Source organism: Harpia harpyja, chromosome 16, assembly GCF_026419915.1.
Source record: "Harpia harpyja isolate bHarHar1 chromosome 16, bHarHar1 primary haplotype, whole genome shotgun sequence".
In the NCBI taxonomy this organism is placed as follows: Eukaryota; Metazoa; Chordata; class Aves; order Accipitriformes; family Accipitridae; genus Harpia; species Harpia harpyja.
Genome location: NC_068955.1, coordinates 30,049,622 through 30,070,794, shown reverse-complemented (window position 1 = coordinate 30,070,794; position 21,173 = coordinate 30,049,622). Strand labels below are relative to the sequence as shown.

At 41.1% G+C, this 21,173-nt stretch overlaps 1 long non-coding RNA gene across 1 annotated transcript; it reads right to left on the bottom strand.

The window, feature by feature from the left end:
• Positions 1-1,992: 1,992 nt before the first annotated feature.
• Positions 1,993-16,485, bottom strand: LOC128152725 (uncharacterized). Its single transcript, XR_008238741.1, has 5 exons — positions 16,314-16,485; positions 10,918-11,054; positions 9,401-9,542; positions 4,251-4,464; positions 1,993-2,821 (listed from the first exon to the last, which is right to left on the bottom strand). It is a non-coding gene; the product is annotated as an uncharacterized LOC128152725 (long non-coding RNA).
• Between the last annotated feature and the right edge of the window lie 4,688 nt (positions 16,486-21,173).

Here is a 21,173-nt window from a genome sequence, read left to right as displayed (position 1 = left end):
CAAGATCTATCCAAAGCTAAGAAGGGAATCCGTCTCTCATCCATAAGTAGAAATGGAGAATACTTTGCTGATTTCTACTCAGGCTATTAGATGAGACCTCCCAGGCCATGCTTCATTCCAGCAGAAATCCACAACGCCAACAAAATGCATAGTCCTGTCACTCCTCCCTGCTTCCCCACAACCTCCCCCCACATGTCTAGTTGCTCATTTTCGTGTTAATTACCACGTGGCGAGAGCAGACCACTGCTCTCCCTGAAGATGATACTGGCAGCAGAGCAATTCGTGTTCGTCGCTGGACCAGTGCCCCATCAGGCTCCCTGCAGGACTGTCCGAGGGCAGCAGCAATGAACTCCCTGGGACAGGGTATGCTGGGGCCACCACTGCTTTCAGCAACAGCTTAGGCTGACATAACACTTAAGTGATTGTTTAGCTGTGCCCTCGTTCATTAGGTGTTTGTCTCGCTGTGTTGGGCACGCTAAGTTTTGCTGTCCAAGATCAAATGATATTTAAGTGTATCTTTCCCGGCGTCTCCCAGCATCTTCCTTTTCATAGCAGTACCTACCATCACTATGATAACGTACTAAATTAAAGCTACATCTTTCTAGCTGGCTCTGTTTTCATGGTTTTTTTTCTTTTCCTTCCACTCCCCCAATTCAGAAATCTCACTCTTGTAGCCTCTAGAGAAAAACCCACAGGGGAGAGCTCATTTTCCCTTCATCAGAAAACTTAAATGTCCTTTCAGTGCTCTCCCATGGTGCATCGGCCTTTACTCTCTGGCCTGAGCTCTTGAAAAGCTGCTGTTCGCCCTGGAAGAGCTTTCCCACATGCTGTATCGTCAGGGGACTGCCTGACCGTGGTCAGTGGTTTCTGTGTGCGGACACGTAGGCGGAAAGGGGCAGAGGGGCCACACTCGAGGAGAGCAGAACAACTGCAGAAGGGAGGCTTGGACCAGAACTGGGATTTGTGGGTGAGGAGCTGCTGGCCTGCCAGGATATGGGGTCTATAAAGACAAGTATCAATAAAGGCATTAAAAATAGAGAAAGTAACAGCTTCTCAAATTGCAGCCCTTGGTTTGCAAGAGGTTTTCTCTGTCCCAGAGTCATGCATGCAAAGTTTGTCATCTGTCCACATCTGCTGCATTTGCTTGGCAAGTACGTAGTGACAGGATACCTGACCCGGGAAATTATTTGTGCAAAAACTTCAGGCTGTTTCTCACCTGCACCATGTTAATAGTACTGCCTTTATATACCAGCTGCTGTTGTGGTTTTGAGTCCCCCCGCCTTGTTTCTCACAAATAAATCTGGGCTGCAGATATTACAGAAAATAACGAGCAATCCCAAACCTGAAATTTAGATGCAGCCTTTCCCAATAGGTGAGGTGAGTTTGAATCTATGGTTGGGATCCACCTTCCATGGAAGTTGTGAAATTCTGTGTTCCTGCTGCTGACACTCTGCCCTCCCCAGCAGTGGCACACGGGGCAGAAAACAGTCTCGCTAGAAGCATAGCATCACCATAAGCTGCAAGACTCAGACTTCCACGATACTTAACCAATTGAAAAATAAAGCAGGCTTGCAGTTTGGGATTTTTTTTGCTTTGTTCTCTGTGTGTGTTTGTGTGTTTGTGCCAGCTGTATCCAAACGATGGCTGGCAATACTTCCTGATTTTGTAATTGAGATGTATAAATACAGCAAGACTGAGATAATATCTAGTAATGTAATACTTTTCCATCCCTGGGCATTGACAGGAGTTGGTTCTTAACTACCGTACAAGTTCAGACCTAAACAAGAACCCCCGGAGTGCAGCCACACAGTACCTGCAGCACGAGGTGCTCTGACTGCGCCTGAGCTTTCAAGCTGCCAAAGGGCAACCCTCAGTGCTCATCTCCCACCAAGGTCAACAGAGACTGGGAACACACAGCATCATTTAGAGGTACAAAGTATCTCAGAAGATCCGGTTCCCTGGTTGCTTCAGGTTCAAATCAAGGCTATTGATATTGTCTTTAAGTCAATACCTTAGACCCTCGGTCACAAGAGGTTAGATAAGATTAAAGAACTAAGTTTTTTTAATCTATTGAATATTAAAAATGGCCACTTCTGGCTTTTCATTCACACCATCTGTTGCTAGCAGGTTGTATTGGCAGTTTCAGGACAGATTAATAATTGTTCCTGATTTTGGCACACCGAGAGGTTAAAAATAAATCTTTAGCCACACAGAAGAGTCCCCAGCCATTGATTTCTCTAAGATATTTTGGCAACTTGAAAAGAAAATATATGGTATGAGCCTTCCTAGAATTACTTCTCCCAGCCACATGTGATATAAATAAAACAAACCTCAAGAATCTGGCTTAGAATATGGAATAACATTATGCTACAGTCATTTCTGCTGTGTTTACCACAGCAAATGTTGAATTACAGGCGTCACCGTACATAATATTTAAATATTTCAATGATACCCAGAGCTCTCAACACTCTTGTTTCTTTCCCATGTTCACGACAATTTGCCAGCAACATTTTCGAACAGAGCAGTCATTTTATAGCAAACTCTTTGTGTCAAGAAATGTGTACACGCTACACAGCTGTATCTAAGATGTAGCATAACCCCCTGCTAAAGCATCCTTATTGTGTTCTGGGGTGCCAAAGGATTAAGACAGTCCCGGGACGCATGTCTGAAGGTTCCCCTGACCTCGGGGATCTGTGGTTTAGAGGCAGTGCTGTCAGGTCCTGTGAGGCTGAATTGCTGTCTCAATTCCCAGGGGCCACAACTGTCGGTCGGAGTGTTCCTCCTGGTGAGCCTCGGTGCAGCCCTGCCCAAGCGATACAGACTGAGGAAGTAGAAATTTAACATGTGTTAGGCTAAGATGACTCTGTTAAGTTTCTGCTTTGAGAATAACCTGTCTAAACAAAAGTCCAACCCAAGAAGAGAATGCAAATGGAGGGAGAATCAAGAAGGGAGCCTGCAGAAACTTTCAATTATCAGAAGTATAAGAATGAAGATAACTACAAAACTGCTAGATGAAAACAGTGCAAGGATCAAAGGTGATTTCTTCAAATGCAGATACCACGTTTTAATGTACAAATAGCAAACAAGGGAGAGACTACAATAAAGAAAAATAGCTATGTAAAATTGATATGAATGTTAAAAAAAAGTTTCATTAAGCATCAGTGACTTTTTCACAGGATCTTGAAGTACGCATAGGAATTGGACCTTTGGACAGGATCTTGATTTTTTTGAACAAGTTCTTTCTATAGTTATTTAATAAAGTTTTGTCTTTCTGGCTACTATAACCAAACTTTTCAAGAGAGTATCTGGCAAATAAATGTAAAATGCTGAACACATCTGAAAATCTGGTCATTATAAGGATGCCCAACTGGAGGGTGAGCTCTTCTGGCCAGTGAGTTTCTTACAAAGTGCAATTCCCCATAGGACAGTGGGTAACAATTCTGCATTTGACAGCATCCACGGGAGGGTGCTGTGGCCCGGGGGAGGGAGAGAATTTAATCACAGGACACTGAGACCAATTTAGAGGTGGGGGAAACTCTGACCCAGCCCACTCCTTCCAGCCTCTGCTGCCAGCCTTCTCCTGAACCCTGGGTGTTCCCAGTCTTGCTGGAGCCTCCCGCCAGTTCTAGCCTTTCCCCAGTGTGGAAAAGTAACTGGGGGAGCTGGACCATAACAGCAGCTGAGGCCAGCAGAGGAAAGGACTGGGAGTATTGCTGGCAGCGCAGTTGGGAGTATTACATTTCCAGTCGGTGTCGACTGGAAATACATTATGTAGAGCTTAATGAAGAGCGAGGGAGGAACAAGGCATGAGAGCGGGTGCTAGCAGGGATTAAGCAGCTAGATGAAAGGTCCTTATTTGATGTTTGATGGAAGGGAGGGAGCAGGAATGGGAAGACAGAATATCTTCTTCTGAGCAAAAAGAGGATTTTCATGTAGATCTTCCTCGGTCTTTATTTCTTGAGTTTATACGATGCTTCTGAATCTATGGGTTGGTGGGCCCAGATTCCTACAGATGATCAGACGTGTGCTCAGTCCTGCATCTACTTTGAGCTGCTATTTTTGATTTGTGGTCACTTGACAGTTTCATTTGAGGGTCAAAGAGCCTCCTAAATCCACAGAAACGACCTTCATGATATTTTGGAGATGTGGGTATTATCACCTTCATTTTACTTAATGGCTACCTACCTTGTCCAGAGTCACAGCCTGACTCAGTATCAGGGCAAGGAAAGAATCCAGGAATCCCAACTCACCATCACATGCTCTGCCCACCAGCAGGACACCCTGCTGCCACATGACCTTGTGGCTGGGACAGAGTGGACGACGGATGTTTTTTCTCCCTGGAAGCCAGTCAGTAGCAATGTCCACTGGCAGCGTGCATGATCAGATCACTCTGTGGTCAAAATAGGAAACATTATTCATTCTTCTTTTGGGACTGCAGCAAATCCCTGCATGAAAAATAGTCAGCTAGGAAAAAAAGAAAAAAAGTATGTTTCGAATAAAGCTAAATGATTTAATTAAACATTAGATTAACTCTCCCCAAAGCCACTAGCAAAAACACCACAAGCATATGCAAAAGGCGGATGTTTGTGGATGGACCTACACAACTTTTTTCACAACCTTTTATATAACATTAGTACAGGCTTAGACAAAAAGTAGTCTTGTTCTTTTCAAGCCAGCATGAAGTACAGCCAGGAAGTATTAGTCATCAGAGATTTTTGGTAGTTGTAGTTTGGAACCCCAACTGGAGTGTTTGCTTTGTACAGTTCTAATAAAAGCTAAAAAATCTAAATCAAGAATTGGCTGCTATCTTGGTCAAATCATATTTCTTTTTAAAATAGCTTTTGACTACACTATCGCTATTAGAAGAAATTTTCCCTTTTACGCCCTCACAACACAAGACAAATGCAAAAGAAACAACCCTTCCTCTTCCCCAAGGAACTGTAACATTTTTTCAGTAAGATTTTGCAGGATTTCATATTAAAATATATTCTGAATTGTGTTTTAATGGGGAAAAAAAGAAATTACTATTTTTGTAACCAAAATAGAACAGATGTAAAATCTTTCTCAGAAGGTTTTTACCCTCTAGAATGAAACTGAATATTTTTCATGGGTTAGTCTGAAAAACGTATTTTAAAATTTTGTGAAACAATACGTGGCTTTCTTCAGTTGTTGGCCATTCACAACGGTACATCTCTCCTGTAGGTTTCTGTGTTCTGGTCACTTTGGCAATTGCCAGTTTTGGCCAAATAAACAGTATTTTTGCACACAAGTAAGATTTGCTTCTACAATCAAGATGATTTTCTGCAGAGCATTTAAGCAGTAAGTACAAATGGCTATGTGTACTTCGAATTCCTGAAATGAATCATGGAAAACTCTAACATAATAACGTGCTGTTATTAAGTGCTATAGAGCTACCGTTACTATAAAAATGAAGAAGAAATCTGAGGTAGTGAAACAAATCTTCAGCTGGTACAAATCAGCACAGCCCTATTGAACTGAAGAGAGCTGCACTGATTTAAACAAACTGAGATTTTGAGGTGGCCTATAGTTTATTCACTATACTGAATAAACTGTGGCATGGGCTGGTGAAGTGACAATTTGCCCTGAAATCCATGCTCTTAAGGCTGTCTTCAAGAAGGCCTTCTTGAGCGTGAGGTACAGTGTGGAAAACAGTGTAGAAGGTGGCTAAAGGGTGCGACAGAGGAGATAGATGTGAATCTGTAGAAGTCGAAGCCACCGTGTGCTGGAGCAGGTACTGAGGCTCAGAGGTGAGTGTTGACTTGAGACAGAGCTGAAGAGCAAGCTGCCCTGCTCTCTCCTAGCTCCTCACTGCTCATTGCCTCCTCCTGGCCATGCTGCCTTCTCTCTCATTAATATAACAGTTCGTGCAGCTAGATGGTCATCTGGCCTAAAAAAACCTGCATAGGGTTGAAAGAAATTTGGTAGAAGATCGGGTGGTTTTAACATGGGTCAGCTTCCTGACTCAGTTCATACCTCTGCTGGCAAATGGTCAGGGGTGGTCTGCCCACTAGGACAGCTTCTCTTGGTGGGAACACGAGTAATACTGACTTAAAGAGTTTCCAAAAGTTATACCTGAGGAAGAGGAGATCCCACGTCCTTTGGTCAAATTCTCTTGCTTGTCAATACTCAGGATAAAATGGAATGGTGTATGCTAGGAGCCTAAGGAAACGTGACTTAAGAGGTATTTATTATTAGCTTTCCCGCTCTACTCCTTGCTCCCTAGATCAGTCACTTACCATGTCAGGAAGAAGTGTTTGCCAGATGAGGCCATCCCAGCTGGGCCTTGGCACACAGGAATAATAATGCGGCCAGTGCCCAGCAACACTGTGATTAAAGGTAACTTTTTGGCAAAGTTCTCCCTGACTTTGGTGGTGCAGGACTGGGTCCCCTGTACTGCTCAGGACCGCTTACCTCCTGCTTATTCGCCCGGCGGCTCTCACCTCTGAGTGCCACATCTGCATGGGTATTCAAAGCAGCTCACAGGATTTGCTCCTCCTGGCCCTAAATGACCTCGCTCTAACAGATCCCTTATGATCGCTACACAGCACATGGCATAGGCTAACAAAATACTGGCTCAACTTCTCCCAGTGGGGTGGATTTTTTCAGTATGTGATCTCCTGCCATTACTGGCAAGCAAAACAGTGATGTGTTACCTCAAAGGCGGATCTGCCTTAAGCATCACAAAGTAACACCAACCCATGAGAAGCGAGACTTCAGAAGACGTCAATTTAATTCAGGTCATAACAGGTATGTTATTCCCAGCTCTGTAAGCTTCTGTTTCAAGTGTTAATTTGCTTAATGAGTAAAAATATTTCAATCACAAATGCACCCTTTTCAGGCACGTTGCCTCTATTTTGTTCAGGATTTTGAGGAATTTCATAACAGTGCTCTTACATCATTGCACCCAGAGATAATGTTAACCATTGTGAGATAAGGCATGTTTTTTACATTTGCATAAGTGTGTAGCTTTCCTTTCTATTAGCCCATGTGTTCCTTTTTCAATTATGAATATTTCAAATCATGCATGTTCTTCTGGGGAATGATAAAGACATCTGTATTTTAGGAAAACCAATGCTGCTTCTAAGTGCCACCAGAGCAGGGTGGCTGTATGTTACCTATTCATAAATTATGATCAAGACTGTCAGAAAGCAGTATAAAGCAGAGGGCACGAGAGGTATGACACTTCCAACGGTGTTCCCCACTTCACGGTAGATCAGCTCCCCTGCATGCGGTATCTGGACAGCTTCGATTAGATACCAGTATGTTCCAGGAAATTGATAACTGTCCTTATGGACTCCAATTGAGGAAGTGTGATAGCAATGATCAAGATAAAAAAATGAGATAATAGTTATTTATATGATTGACATTCTTCTTCAGTGTTTTCACACAAAGACCTCTCTCTCTGCCTGACATGCAGGCGCTGCATTCCCAACGCATTCTTGCAGCCTACACCACATCGCCGAACAATAGCGAGCCTTCTTTCATTTTCCTGCCTAGTTTCTGTGAACAGCACTCTGTTGACAACCGAGTCTGTTCTCACTCCTGAAGAATTTGAAAAATTGAACGATATAAGGACAGCCTGTGACTTCCAGGAGGCATCTTAAAGCATCCTATTTTAAAAATTGTGGTTTGGTGCTTCTTTTTCTGTTTTGTTTCTGTTTCAAAGGAAACCTACAAAAATGCAGTTACCCTGCAAATCCGTCCTCAGACCAGTGAGCTGCTCTGAATGCGGCACCACTAATAGCACTAAAATGCAAATACGTGGATGACATTCTCTCTTTGACCATTCCAGAACAGCCTTTCCCCTCTAAACTTTAACGTTAATGATGAGTGCCAAACTGACAACCCCTGTGCAATTGATATCTTTGGCACAGGAAAAATAGATGCGTGGACATTGGTTTGCTTTCCTTGCCAACCAGTCCCAAGCCTAAAACGGACAGGCCACATGTAAGATTAAGAAAGTTCAGCCTTCTTAATACTCATCCCAACTCCCTCTCTTGTTCCCAAAGAATAACGAGTTTTGGTCAGACGACAACGACTTCATAAATATGAGCAATGTGCATAAAAGACCCAGATCTCTTTCTCCTTTGTCACACATGAGCAAACCACTCTCACTAAACCAGCGTCGTGCTTAGTCTTGTGGCTGGCAGTGAACTAAAACAAAACAGGAGAGACGGAAAATCACTGTGATAAACTTGCTGGCATGTTATGTCTTTCTTTGGTTGATGATACATATCTGTATCTGGGCAATATATGCCATAAACCATAAGTGCTTATAAACCGTGAGAGGAAAGGAGAGCTGAACTTGGTGTATTGCTACACCTTGCCAACTTTCTGTGGTACTGTGTTTCCTTTAAACTACCAGGCTAACATCAGAGACTAGAAAATGAGCAAAATCTCTCCCTATGTAGTCAGCTGTGATAGTTTTCCATTTTGGAAAAAAAAATATGGACACATTTTAGTGTATTTTCACAGTAATATTTCTGTTGTTGGTATCCTTGATTTTGAGTACGTGTGCATGTGCACACATGCTATTTCCACCCATTCAAGAAGCCTGATGAACTTGAAGCATCCTGTCTTAACACCACTTAATACAAAACTTCAGCATTGTCTGCATCTTACTTCAGGACCTTGCATATAAGGATGCCTCAAGGAAAGCCCACTCTTAATTTACGCCCAATTTGTTCTTGGCTTCTGACTTCTCTGGGTGGATCTGGCTCAGTCAAGGCCAAAATGGAACATCAATGAACAAGCGTGCTGGCGTCACTGAAAAATGAAAACAATTGGAAAATGACAATCAAAGGAAGGTGAAAGATCTAGTCCCAGGGCTTCCTGTTTCAGCTGAGAGTTTATTCAGATGGCCTCCAGATAATCTAAGCCAGATAAAGGGCACACCGAGTTATTATGATGTTTATTCTCTTGGCTTTGTTAGCTGTCAAATGCAAGAGCAGTCTATCCTGGATGCATTTATGCCCTGCCATTTCTACACATCTTCAGATTTAGGCTTTGATTTATTGTACTGCCATGGAAGCAGCATGGAATTGAGAAAGGGTCTAAGAAATATAAAAGAATGAGAACAAGCAAGAAATTTCTGTCCTCTGACATCTTTCATGATGTAATTACATAAGGTATTATTTCTACAGCAATTAAATATACTTAGTATAAATATTTCCTGTACAGTAGTGTAAAGGGACCACAGTATGCAGAAAATCAGTCTAAATCATGCTAAGTCTTTCCTGGAAGAAGTGGTTAGCTAGTTCAGGTACTAGCTACTTTGAATTAGATAATTCAGCTGTCAAAACAATACTCAACACAAGGACAAGGACAAACTAGTGTATACGGGAACCAGAAGTTAAAGTCATTTAACCAAGTTAAATACCTGGTTACCTTATCTTCACTGCACGTGAGTTAATAGCCTATGGTATCTTCACAGTGAGAGTCAAACTCTATTATCTCCACTGGAGGAAAATGCAGGCTCCAGCACTGGAAGTCAAGGTGGTATCAATAGGACAGACACTAGCCTAGGCAAAGAAAAAAAAAAGGACAGGGCTTAGAGCAATAGCAGCATTGCTTAACAGTATATGCACATTGGAGAGCTGACAGAATGTTTTGCCTGGCTTATTCCACTGTAGAGAAAGTCGTGTTCATGGTTTTCCCAGCAGAAATTGTTTGCATTTATCCCTGCTGTAGCCTCGCTGAAACCTGGGGACTTGTACTAAGAATTTGGGATTTCTAGCTCTAAACCCAAGTTTCTTAAGCAACACAAAGGAAACGTTTCATTAAGCACAGCATTTGTGGAACTACTAAGGCAAATGCATCTCCTTTGCAACTTCAGAGAAGTTCATGAATTTGGTAAGTGCTAAAATTTGAACTAGTCAGAACTACTAGTATATGCTTGAAGTCTGTTTCTATCTTATCCACACACCAGTCCTGGAAGATCACATGCCAATATGTAAAAGTATTTTCAAAATATACTTATTATAACATTATTTTGAAATTTATGGTTTTTTGTCATTGTTGCACTGACTTAGGTGTTTTATCCTAGGTTTTATATTTAGTGCCTCTAAACCTCGGATCTGTCTCAAGTATTACAGTAATCATATTAAACAAGTGCTACAGCCACTTCCCTTCTTTTATGATACAGTTTATATTCTGAAAGCTCTTAAGTCACAGAACCCTGAAATTCATCTTGCATAGTATACACTCATTACAAGTCACTAAACTAATTTCCTGAAGGCTCGTTATTAGTAGCAATTTTAATGTTTGCTCGTGTATTTAACTTTAAATGGATGCTTAAGATCAGAACCTGAACTGTACATTTGACTGAACAGAGAGCAAGAGTGATGCACTAGTCCAATCAGAGACTGAACAGCTTCAAAGTTGTTACAGATACCCAAATTGTTGTCTAAAGCAATGGTAGTACAGACATTGCTATACGTGTTGTGCGGCTGTACATAAAGAATGTAAATTAACAGAAGCACTAAGCCCTCCTGGGTTTTTTTTGTAACTGTTGGCTAACTTCAACCTCAAATCGTATGCGATCTACTGTCTAATTACTGTCTGTCTGAGATCATGCAACATATAAAAGAGCCAAGAAAAGTTCTTAATGACCTATAAGACACAAGATGTAGCTACTATACAGTACTGATGCAAATTAATCCTATGTGGGTCTACTTTTAGGCACAAGTGATTCTGGGAGTCCCAGCTGTGTGCTGGGCACCCCCAAAGCACAGCACACAGGTACAGGGGTGATGGCGAAGAACCGGCACCCAAAGGCAACGAGCAAGCCCCCAGCAGACGGCATGGTCAGCTGGCCACGGAGGGGCCCTGGCTGCTGGGCAATCCTTCAGGCTCGGACCAGACACTGGTGTCCCCATGGGAAACGCTCCTCCCTACCTGTTGGCACAGCAGGAGTTTGTGGGCTGTGCTCGGTGGGTGTCATGCTTAAATGCCTTGGCCAAAACCGAAGTATGCTTCTCTTGTCTAGCGTAAGCCATCAGAAACCATGGTGAATATACAACACGTTACGCTTCCTTAAAATGAGACAATAAACACTTTCATTACCAAAAAGGTAAACAGACACTTGAGGTATTGCCATGCGTGAGAGCTGTCCTCCTCTCCTGAATTGAAAGCCTGATGATAAACACGGCGAGGAGCTCTGGCCCATCAGGACGTTGCTACCACAGCCTGAGCTGCAGAGGTGTTCCCCCCGCACCCTTAGCGTAAGAGCTGGCAAATGAAAAGCATTTGAGCAAGCTTAATCTGCAATAATTATATATTACAAATGTATTTATTCTGTTTAGGGAGAAACTCCTTTAAGGCTCCAGATGAGCCATTTCTCACATATATTATTTAGCTTTTCCTGAGGCCTTAATGAATTGCTTTAAATTACAGACTTAGATATTGATTAGCCTCATTCCGTTGAAATCTAGGCTTAGCAATCTATACTTGTCTATAGTTTATTTGTGATATTATTCCTAATAAAGAGCTGCAATTAATCCACATCAAGAAAAATCAATTAATACAGATTTGTATCACAAAGAAAGAAATCCTCCTCATATCTTCCCACTAATCCTGAAGCTTAGGTCTTTCTTTGCTACCAAGGAGGACAGATAAAAAATATTGATTTCACCCTATTTTTACAACTTATAGTGATACAATAATAGCACCCAGAACAGACGGGGCTTATCAATTAAAACTATTTTTATATATGATGATAGATGAGGACACACAATGCCTTTGTTCTCTGCATTATTAATAATTATTAATATGATGGACTAGTAGTTCTGTAATAAGAATAATCCCTCCATGCACAGCTCTCAAAGAGTCTGACTACACCTCTGGTATGGTTACGAATTTTGCATCCTATGAATTACAATACAGTAATGTTTCTAGAAGGAAAATTGCAGTTAGCTGCAGCTGCATGGGAAAGGAGGACTATTCTGTATAATTTTAGACTAACGGTGCAAGGTGAAGAAACACAAGATGTTATCCAAGCTAAGATCTTTCTAATTTTATCCAGTTCTATCTGCCATTTTAACCAAGCTAATATCTAACCTAATTTATCAGAAATAAAAAAATCTTATCAGTCTTCTTGCAGGAAGCGTCACATAAACACCATGAATTAGATTTTGCGATTTTAGAAGCCAAACTTTATCCTTGCTACACAAAGACGACAACAATGTGTCATTGTCCTTCCACAATTCCTACTATAAACAGTTTATGTCATTTATTCTTTTGCATGCTAGATAATTACATATTTTATACCAGTGTATCATCAGTATGTTGTTATTCTGACTGCCCCATAATAGAAATTGTGTATTTTCCCACTGCAGTGAATGCTATTCTTAACATACATCGGCCTCAACCAGCTAAAAATATCAGAGTTCTGTTGCCTGTGGGAAAGTTTTGCTGAAGTTATTTCTATTAAAAGTTTAAGATTGGTCTCTTCCATTTTTCATACTGTATGTGCCATTCACATTTAATGCTGTCTTCTCTGATATGCAATTACTTACAAGTACTTAAGTGTCACATATGGCACATATTAGGCAAATAATGCCCTAATTCACTCTAATGCTAACATTAATATGAATGATTAGGAATGAGATTAGTACCAAAGAATACCATTTTAAAATAAATTGTGATGACATAGCGACAGCTATATGGAGGATTAAAGAGTATGGATTATTGCAGGTTATGGTTCAAGATATCAAATGATATGGCTCTGTGTTTGTTCTTGCCAAGGACACTAGGCAATTAGAGGCGCAAACAGCCAACTGTAATTCTTACACTGAATCTTTGGGTTACTTGTGGGTTTTTTTAACTCCTGTGAGTTTTTGACAGACAGTAGGTTCTGAAAAAAATTAAGGATCGACTTGCTGTGAGCTGTCTATGTCCACAGAAAGCTTTTTTGAGAGCCATTTAATTTATCTGGCAACCTAGAGCCAGTCTGACAATGCAGATACAAAGGAAAAGCTCTAATTTTATAAACATTCTCTTCTGAACCCAAATTCATATAATCGATAAAGATGTCATTGAATAAATGACAATATTTCTTTTCTTTTTTTTTTCTGTTGCACCTTTAAATCTATCTCCTTGAAATAGCAGTTTTGCTTTTCTTTCTCCTTTCTTCCGAAGATAACAGAGACCTATTTAGAAACCTTAATTTATGCAATTAAACCAATAACATCCATGTTATATAGTGCTCTGCCTACACAGTCTGATCCCCATTTTTCCGATGTCTCCATATAATACTTTTATATTTCAGCAGCTTATAAATCAATACTGTTTCATTCAAGGAAGTGAGCAAGGAGTTGAGAAACACTAATTATTCCCTGTTTAGATTATCAGATTTTGCGAAGGACCAAAGAATAAAAATACCCTCAGCTTTTGGCTCATTCATCTCCCTTTTAACACAAGACAGAAAAATATTTTAGCTCCTGAAGGTCTGACCAAGTGTCAATACCTTCAGCTTCACTGAAGTTTGCAAGTGAAGGAATATCAGTGATCTACATATCATGATTGTTGATGGTGCAGTCGAGAAAAAACAAAAGAGCAATTAAATGGTTTTTTTCTGGTAGCTGCCTGCACTGCTACGTAAAGACCGGTCCAGTATCAGTCTCAGCTTTGATATTCCACATAAGCTCAAGCATGGCATCCTCTGGATGCAACAGCCTTTTGATTATTCATTACAAATGGTGATCTCTGGGGCTCAAGGAGGTTTTGCTCATTATCTCCAGTAAGAATCCTGCTATCAGGATCTAAAAGTACTGTAACGAAACCTCCTCTCACCGTGCTGTTGCCAGAATAAGGACAGTTACTTAAAAATTAGAAGCTATTGATGTAATAAAGTACTATGGTGTATACATGTAAAAAATATGGTTTGCTAATCAGTTCTCCATGGGCCATTAGCAAGTGCTTCATAGACAACTAGTTTTTGTGGTACACAATTTTTAAATAAAATAATAGAGGCGTTAGTGTTGCATCAAAACAGGGCAAAAAAGAAATGAGCACCCAGCATCTATTCCACCATGATACAGATTGCCACACTGTTTCTCATTACTGAGCTTGTATTGGTTTAGATCAAAGACGATATGTTTAATTTTATAGATTCATACAGCAGATTGCATTTGGCCCATCCAAAACAAAATTGACAAGGGAGACGTCAGCTCAAGTTACAGCCTGTCACCGAGGTGAGCTGCTGGCGGTGCAGCGAAAGCCGAGTTAGGATCTTGGCTTTGCAGTGCAAGGCACAAGGAAATACATGTTTAAGGTACGTGTTTAAAAATACATGGCAGGACATATGAAGTTCAGCATATTGAGTATGAAGCCACTTCACATAGTCAGGTTTTAAAAACAGAAAGTTAGACATAAGTGCACGTACATTTATCCCATAATTCTACTCCCAATATAATGTATTCTATAGGGTTTCCTCAATAGACTCTTACTCATACTAGAGCGTATATTCAGAACATCTATTCTCTGATTTCAAAATTTGCAGCAATACAGAACCTACCTTAATCTTCACTATGTTATTCTAGGGAAATGCAGAAGTAATACACCTTTTACATCCCTATTTGATAGCTTCCTTTTCATATAATCACATGTGTTCCTGGAAGCTTATACCCAGTTGATAGCTATCGCATGCACTGGCACTCCAGAAAACCACTGAGCTCCTTTAAAACTCCTGGGTACAGATATAAGGATATTTTGATCTTAACTCTGATTTCAGCAGTTTGTGTTTAATAAGCTCCTGTTGGAACTTATTAAAGTTACTGCTGGAAAGGAAAACATTCAATGATCCCTATACTCATTATATGATATGGATTTTTTCTGAAATAAAGCCAGTTCTACCCATTTTCCCGTATTTTTCTGCTATCTTAAGCTAGTGAAAAAGAACAGTATTGTTCAGGTTTTCTTCTTAATATATTAAAAAATGAGCCTGGTGGAATCAGGTCTGCCTGCTCTCCTTATATTTCCCTTATTATTCTTCTGCAATTTTAAGCTTCTCGCTCATATGTATTGCTGCAAGCTTCCTCTTCTTCACATATGTAATTAAATATATATAAATGTAATAGTTACTTTCCCCCTCTCCACTAACCTAGAACTTGTTGATCTTTTTAACTACAGTGAATGGCTTTATTAAACGTGGCTTTTCTGAATACTCAGTAAAACAACTTCACCAGGATTACTTATATGCTTAAAGTTAAGCACATGTTTAAACACCTCCTTGAATTGGGATGTATCTCTTTTCAATGAAAGAGCAAAAAAAGAAATAACAAAATTAGTTTGTCTTAATCTGGAAATCTGAATAACTAATATGGAATACAGCCAGGTTTTAGCATAACTTCCTCTCAGTTTGTTCCCTATTTTCTCTTCTATTCTGTTTCTTTTTGATCTTTGGATTTATTTTCACTTCTTACTCTGTTATTTTAAATCATCGTGCATGTATGTCATCCATGTCCTTGTGAGGGCCCTCTCCCATATAATGTGCTGTGTGGTGTTTAATATATATGTGCATATACACATAAACACATACACATACAAGCTTGTTTCTTCACTTGTGTATAATGAATGCTTTTAATATTTTTCCAGCTGTTTCTGTGAGCTCAACATGCTTAAATGTAATGAATATCCTATTCATTAAACAATAATCATAACTGAACATGAGCACATTTAATACATGTGCATTAAAAAAATATTTTCCTTTAAAGGTGAACTGCAAAGGGAATTGAGGCAGGGAAATAAATCCCCCTCCCATTTTTTATTTAGCACATGCAAGTATTGCCTGTAAAATTCCACTCTCTCCCCCTTCCCTCATCTCTATCTTCCTGACATTTTGAAAGCCTGTCTGCCAGGATAACCTTTGCCAGTTCGAGCTTTTCTTATGGACAGAAACTAGAGCTATTGAAAATGACTGCACCAATCGAAGTGTGTCCCCCAGATGCTGATGAGGGTTTGGGTGTTTGTAGGAGAAGGATTGTACGTTAACGTGTCAAAATCAATCTAAACTAATTTAGTTGCTCTGGCAAGAATTTTGTGTATACAAAAAGCTTGAGATACAGAACAACGACGAGTATATTAAAAAAAATCAAGCTGTGAACTCTTTCAAGCTTTCATTGTAAATCACCAAGAAGTGATGAAAAGCATAAATGCAATAAAAATAATCATTTGCAGGTCACTGTTAAATGATGTGACAAATGCAGACAGTGATATTGTAACACTGCGAACCAAAGACTCACATTCTCCCTCATCAGTCATTTCCTTTCTCTTTACGTTCCCATGCACTGTACCTCTTTTACACTTTTCCTTCTTCCTATTAACTTTTCCATCTTGTCTGCTTCCTTCACCTCTCAGCCTTCTGCAGGAGCATGCTGCTGTCTTCTTTATAATCTCGCCAGGCCTCCTCGGGGAGTTAAAGCACAACAATCTTTCCCTAATAAGATTCTGGCACTTCCTCTTGAAGCTTCTTCCGGAACCTGGATGTGAACAAGCATGTGAAAATGAGGAATAATGGGAATAAAATGCAACTCACATCTTTGGAACTTCAGAGGGACCTTGGACTGAGTGCTGAGGGCAAAGCACAGTTCTAACCAGATCTGATCACAGCACGAGCAGAGTAAATTCAGTGTCAGGACTCTGAAATCCAGTAGAGCAGGAGGAGTTTCTGAAGGCTGCCATCAAGTGCTTGGAGCCCTGCAGGACTGAGCATCAGAGCAATCTGTGATAATATTCATTCAGACAAATTCTGTTGCTGACAGATGATTCATCACACTGCAATACAAGAAGCCAGTGAGAATCAAAAGGTGTTAGTCAGGACACCAAAATTTATTTCCAGCTAAACCACTAGTCTGCTTGGTAGTCCTTACATCTTTCTTTCTCTTCGCCTCCTCTCTAAAACATTTGCATCAAAGCAAGAACCATTTGAAGACTGCTTAACACAATCTGATCCCTGTTTCGGTTAGGTTCTGTAGGCACTTCTGTTATATGAATAAATCATCAATAATGGCATATCACTGGTGAACTCCAAAACATCTTAGAGAACATTCTACAAACGCTGACATTTCGTATACGTTCCAGGCAAACATACGTGTGTGTGTGTATATATATGGAACACGCACACACACACACACACATATATATATTTACACACACACATCTATAAGTATTTGTGCATGTGTGTGCATGCATGTATGTGTACATATCTGGGTCTACACAGGAAGTATACAAAAATTAGAGCAAAATATTAATAAAGTTTGAATTAATTATGCTTTTTTAAATAACTGGGTATGATTCTTCTCTTATTTAAAAAATGTCTTTTGTTTCAAAAATTTCTACAGTAGTTCAGAAGGATGCTAATGGATGGAGCTGTACACCACTCTATTACAGAAGAGTTGAGTTAAATTTGTTACTGACAGCTAAGCTAAATCTAAAATGCTGCTGTTTAGCCAAGTTCATACAATAGGATACAAGCCCATGTAAGCGATGAATGCGCATGCTCTGCAAGTCTGTGCATCCTACCTGCTGGCAAAAGGTGTATGCTGTATCCATGAAAACTAACGCAGACAAACCGAAGTCTAAGGGGCTGATCTGCTCTTCCTTACATTAGCAAGAATTTCACTGGTGTGCCCTGAGTGCTGGGAAAGGATGCCTGTCTGTACGTACCAGAAGGGCTGCAAAAAGGTGGGGTCACGGAGCAGAAATTTTCTATCCCAAATCTGGAAATCCCGCCAACCCAACACAGCAAGCCAGCTATGACAGAAGCTGTGCAACTCTGTTCCTGGTGGGGTCAGGGGGACATGGGCCATATGTTTGCGTGCATAAAACTGTAATTCAGCAATGGAAATCACATATTTCAGCGTGAGCAGGTATTTTCTCCTCTCATCAATGTAAACGGAATCAGTTCCTGAAAGAATCTGAACTTGGCTCTATAGCCTGGAAAAGGGTAATTTCTCAGATTCTGTTTTTGCTTATTTTCTAATTGCTGATCTGCTTTGCTTCTATCAATCACACACATTTTCTACAGTAAGAATCAGTCATTCTGTCTTCACCCTGTCTCCACTGCAGCTTCAGGACATGCCTGTTGCTCCTACTTTCTTCTCTCGTGGTCTTTGCCCCTTTCAGCTCACACTTCCCATACCCCCAACCACAAATGGGGGCTGCCTCATGCTGGGGAATGCCACGTCCCTCTGTTTCCTGACTGCTCACCTGTCCTGTACGCTTAGATGTGAGATCCACCCTGCAGCACTTGTCTGCTTCCACTACCATAAGAAGCGTAGTCATTAATTACATGATCACATGCACTTTTGCAAAAATGACAGAAAAATGGCCACAGCAACAGAAGACGTTGATAGCAAGACTCTTACCGGAGTAGACACAGTGTCCACTAATATTGCGTTTAAGCCAGATTCAGAAGAAAGCATGCCACTTATTCACCAACAGTGCCTCCCATACACGCTATAAAAGCCCTCCATGAAGTACCGAGTTAGCACATGACATCTGATGAGATCACAGCATGGGGCACGCTTGGCTGTAGGCATTACAAAGGCTTCAGCATCTCTCTGTCAACAGTTTGGCTTGCTTTTTTTTGGTAAAAGACAGCTTGCGAAGTAACTCCTGACTGATGTTGCTGGCCCTGTTCAAGGCCAGCCAGGATAACCACCGCAGCGCACGGCTGTACCTGTCCAAGACACACTTGCTGGCGTGGTCCTGGAGTTGGATCAGCCAGGACAAATAACTTTCTTGTCATAGGGACTGTGATGAATGGCAGATTTAGTACTGTAAAAAGGCTAGTAAGTATCAGCCTCTTGTCAACTGCCTTTGCCAAACTGATTGCAGGAGGCGGGAGGTCTTTGCTTTCTTCTGTACCTAATTTCCAGGATTTAGTGCAAGAGTGGAAGCTTTTGCATCTTACCACTTAGGGGCAAACTTGCAAATGAACATTTTCAAGGTGTAATGCATGGAGCTGTGTGGGCACCTGTAGGAGGCAGAGGGGGGTTTGCACACTTACCATATAATGGTACACGGAGTCATTTAGGCAATTTATTGCATCACACCTTTACAATATCAGCTGATACCACACTGGTAACATGCATGCCAATGTATACTAATATTTGTAGCTTGACTGGTATGGAGCTGTTGAGTAATTCATGGTGGATAATTTACTCACAGGAATTTAGCTTTGTTTGCCGCTATCATACATTGCACACACCCTGTGACAACACATAATCAAACGAGCAAGGAACATTTTGCCGCCAGAATTTTCAGATAAACTGATACAACAGACACAACAGACCTCTTTCCTGACTCCCTGTAACAGACACTCACTTTTTTGTATTTTGCTTTGGCTTCAATACTTATGACATGTTACTTTTGCATCCAGGGCATAGGCTTAACCCAGGTAATAGAAGAGAGAGGTTCTTGGCAGAGATCATCAGCTACTGTACTTGGCACTGATTAGATTAACACCAGGAACCACTTTAGAGAGGGCAGTGTAATCTTTATGGCCACCAATTACTTGCTGAGAAAGTTTACATCTTCCAGCTAACAGCAGCTGTGCTGGTGATTTCTTTTATATATGACACCATGCACTTAAAGGAATAGACTAAATGGCCTTTTGCCTTTTCTTTAAGACATCTAGTCCCTACTAGCAATGGGTAACATTTTCAAAAGAGCCTAGAGCCTACTTTCCAGAATGATTTAGTCACGGACTTCCACATAGGCTTATTCATCCTGCCCCTCGGGTTGTGGTTACACATACATTTCTCCAGGACACGGAGTCAGTGTCAGCAGACGATGCCCACTCTGGCTCGGTGCTGCCTGCTCCCATGCTCCTGCCACCCCTGTGTGCAGAACAAAGAGGACAGTGTAAGGACAGCTGCAAACAGCCCTGGGCGGTGGCAGCGTGACCCGCTGGAGCCAAAATTGCCACAGAGAAAAATGTTTGTGGAACCACAGCCTCAAGCACTTCTCGGCTGGCTAAATTAATGTTCATGGTGCTCTATCCTACCACAGCTAGACTGCTACCGATACCCAAGCTCTAGAGATAACCCAGGTAGATTTCCACATCACTCTGATGGGTGTCCAGATGCTTCAGATGCTTCTGACATGTTTTATGCTATAGCTGCTGGTTTGGGTTTGCCTCATGCAACAGTAGAAGTAGCTCTGTTCACTCGTTAAGAAGCCAAGTCCCATCAATTATTATGTTTCAATGAAGCAAGCAAGCATGAAAGCACCTGGAGATGGACAGCCTTGGGCTAACAAATCCTGATCCCTCAAGGCCTACTGCTTTGCCTACTGCAAACACACTATCTGACGACCATAAATCACAAACTTATTATGTAGTGGCCATGCCATTTCATAGACAAAGATGCATTTCACAGAGAGTATGGTTTCAATAAACAGGCAGCCTTTCAGTGGCTAGACTGGAATAAGCCAGTGATCTCAGTCTAGTTCCTGTTGGAAAGGTAGTCACAGTACAAAAACCACCGGCACAAACAGGCAGATTGTTACCGGGCTGCAATAGGAAGCCTAATGGCTTTCTCGCCCTGGCAGTTTACGGGAGGAGTGCCATTGCCTTCAGCAGGCTGGGCTGAGGCAGGCATCGCAAGGGGCTCGCACTGACCAGGCGGTACCTGGCCCATGACCCACCGAGGACTTGGCTACCAGCGGCTACCTTGCTGGAATTCTCACTCTGAGTATGTGCACAATTAACTTCTGATCTTTAATTAATTAATCGAAATGTTACCATGCAGTAAATGGAGGGCTACATAGGGCTGACTGAGTTATGACCCAAACTCACATGTGCAAAGCATGCACTTCTGAAATGCAATGGGAAATATTCATTATTCTTGGATAGAGCTCCCTTTTAGTTCAGCAGTTACAGCAGCTGTCGTCATTTACTGCATTAGCAAGCACTATTTCTGTGAATTTATATCATCGTGTCCTGGAGTTCTTTGCCAGCAATCTGCTTAACCCACTGCTGCAAAATAATCCCATATATATTGGCCACATATTTGAGATATTATGTTTAGACTTTTTTAGAGGGTGTTAGGAATTATTTTTATAAATGTAGCATGTGTGTATGCACAAGGTTTTTTACAATCGACCTTAAAAAGGAAAGAAATATATTTTCATTTTTTAACTTACATTTT